The 3,144-nt window shown below is 41.0% G+C and overlaps 1 protein-coding gene across 1 annotated transcript in view; it reads left to right on the top strand.

Annotated features, from left to right (window-relative positions):
- Positions 1-3,144, top strand: part of LOC103397289 (calmodulin-regulated spectrin-associated protein 1-B-like) — a 411,725-nt gene that overhangs the window by 5,902 nt on the left and 402,679 nt on the right. The gene's annotated exons all lie outside the window — the stretch shown is intronic.

The raw sequence follows: 3,144 nt of genomic DNA, 5'->3' as shown, positions 1-3,144 counted from the left end.
ACGATATAGGCCATGGTATCGGTCTGTTGTGCGATCTCTCACTGCCACCTCCATTTGTGCTAATTGCTAATGTTTATCGCATAACGGTGTTCAACCGCTGGTTCTGGACATCGATCGGTCACGTTCAAAAAATATAAAAATAAATTCAGAAACTTTTATTGCCAAAGACATGGTAACGCCGCTTACAAATACGTGCAACTTAACAATAACGTAACATAACGGCAGTGTGATTTTGAAATGAGTCTGAGACCCCGCCCCCTAGCCCTCGGCTAATGAAAGAATGTAACATAAAACGCGGAGCAGAAACTTTTTACAGATTTTATTTTGAGATTCATTTTGGTCAAGTTTATTTTTAGCCAAGGCTTGCTAACTCTGCTAACACGCTAAAACCACTCTTTTTCTTCTCTGTTCCAGCAGATGTGAATCTCGTGAGCGTCATTACTGCCACCTAGTGGGCCTATTCCCTGCTGGTAATTAAAACGTAATTTTTCAAAAACATTACTTTTTTTATCGCCAGCTCCGAGGCAGCTCTACTCTCTAGCTAACTCTGCTAACACGCTAAACCACTCTTTTTCTTCTCTGTTCCTGAACAGCAGACGTGAATCTCGTGAGCGTCGTTACTGCCACCTACTGGGCCTACTCCCCGCTGGTAATTAAAAGGTCATTTTTCACTTACTAAACTTGTTAAAAAGCATTACTTTTTTTCCGAGACAGCTCTACTCTCTGAGGGAGCGGGGGCTGGGGCCGGGGGCTGGGGGGTGTGCAGTCAGACTCTAATCCAGGCGCAGCGGAGGAGATTTAAAACACTCTGGTTTCATCTAATCTTCCAGCTCATACCTGGCCCAGCGGTGGACAAATAAAGAGTTTCTCCCAGCAATTTCCATGAAAGGCCTCTGTGTGCTACGAGGATTAGACATGTTGTCTGCTTTTTTCTCAGTTAGGCTGAAATAGTTTTAAATACAGTCCGCGGACACGTGGTATGTAGAATGAACAAGTCAAAAAAAAAAAAGAGTTTTGAGCATAAATTGAAGAATTAACATTTAAAAAAAATTAATAATAATAATATACAGAATTTAAAATAGAATGCTTTGTTTCTTTATTTTTTTATTTTAAATTTTTTTATTTATTTTTTGGGACGTAATTCATACAGCGGGACGACAGACAGCCTTAAGAGAAGAGAAGCCCCTCTGTGTCTTGACGTCATCACGGAACTGTCCGGGAAATTCACTTTGTAATACATTTCACATCATATTTGTTGATAGTAAAGTTGCTCCATCTAATGTGGGGGTCAACGCAGTGTCGCCACCCCCTCGCCCTCCTTTCAGAACTTCCGGGAATTATTATTAAACGCGAAGGTTATTGTATTCTGAACAGGCAGATCCTTGGGCAGCTCGCTGGTTGTAAACAGAGGTCCTTTCGCTCCACACCGTTTATAAATTGGCGCCGAAGCTGAAAAAGTGAGCTGTGTTTCGTCAGCAGTTTCTCCCTCCATGGTATTTAACGCCCGACTGTTTTTAACAATGTTTATTAAATTCACGGTGTTTTTCCCGCCTTTAAATCCTGATATTTTACATTATAAGGGCCGTTAAAGCGGTGTCATTGCGGGTACGAGCTAACGTGGTTTTAGCTTTTCATCCTGAATATGAAAAATGTAGTAGCGAACTAAAAGAGGATTTAGTCCTTTTTTTATTTTATAATTTTTAGTCAAATGTTAAATTCTCTGCTTAAACTTCACAGTTCTCCATTTCAGGATTTGTTTTACTAACAAGAAACATCCTGTTACGTCGAACGTTTCGAAGTTTTTTTATACATCACCGAATAAGCTGGAATTGATCAGTTAAAAAGAAATTAATTAAATTAAATTAAAAAATAGTCTCGATATTTTATATCAATGTTTGTGAAAATGTTTGTTCAGTTAACAGTGACCAAACTAACTGATTATTATATTATTTATATTTATTTTAAATATATTAAATTATTTATTTAAAATCAACCGACTACGAGCTGTTCGGTTTAAAAAAAGTCTGGAAAATTCTCTCAATATATAGCAATAAAATAATGATAATACTATCGACAACAGTGGCGAAGACCAAAGTTTTAGGTGAAGTCTGAGTAGAAATATTCTCACACCGGTCGCATTACTAGTACACGATACTGACTTTTCTGTTATATTCATTAAACGCAAATGAGTTTCTTAAGGTAAAGTTTGTAGAAAACACACACTGATTGGTTCGATTAAGAAGTACTCAGCACCCTGTCGGCGTCAGTACTGCTCTGAGATCAGATCGTCCGTCGTCATGCAGTACTTGTACCATCATAATCACTGTACAAACTGTTATTGTACTTATTGTTCCCCTCTGTTTTGAACTCTGTCGTGTAATACCTCTCTGTGATTACAGCAACACTACGTTGTCTTTGCTGTCTTCACACCCAAAAAGGTGAAGAGGTGTACGATGACATCTGAGCTGTCAGCTCCTTCTTGTGTTATTTTATCCTCTGGTGTCCAGGCCAATGACCTCATGGAGGAAATGGGTGAAAATGCAAACAGATAAGACCCCTGGTACCTGTTGACCACAACCAGAACTTCCTAAGACGGGAGCCTCTGACACGGCGCTCCATCAGTGTCCGCCCTCAGCGACGACCATGAGGCATTGAGCGTTTATCTGCTCTGGGCCCTGCTTAGCATTCACGCCGTTCACGCGAACAATGCCGCCTCTTCCCGCTCATTGGACCTGTGACTGACAGTGGGTGTTGGTGCGCTTGTGTCTGCCTTCAGTCTCTATCTGACACCCAATTGTTTATTCAGTCCAGATACCCCCTCCAAGACATAATAAAGGGGGCGTTTGTCTTCCTCGCCACTTCCTCCGCTGTTTATTTTACTGGACTTTTAGAATAGATCCCGGCTCTATTCTAGGACGGGAGGTTTGGGCTGGGTGGAGAGGGGGGCTTACGTTCCATTATTTGACCAGCCTGGTAATTAGACTGACTTCTTGGCGCTAAGTTACTAACGGGAGAAAATTAGCGGCGCTAATGGATGAACCTGTTGTGATAAAAATGAAACAAAAAAAAATCTGGAGAATATGTTTTGAGAGGTGGCGTGTTGGCCCAGAGGCAACATCTCTGTCGGTGGTGTGGAACCCCAGG

This window comes from Cynoglossus semilaevis, chromosome W (genome assembly GCF_000523025.1).
Source record: "Cynoglossus semilaevis isolate Cse_v1.0 chromosome W, Cse_v1.0, whole genome shotgun sequence".
Classification (NCBI taxonomy): Eukaryota; Metazoa; Chordata; class Actinopteri; order Pleuronectiformes; family Cynoglossidae; genus Cynoglossus; species Cynoglossus semilaevis.
This window is presented reverse-complemented; position numbering and strand designations above follow the sequence as displayed.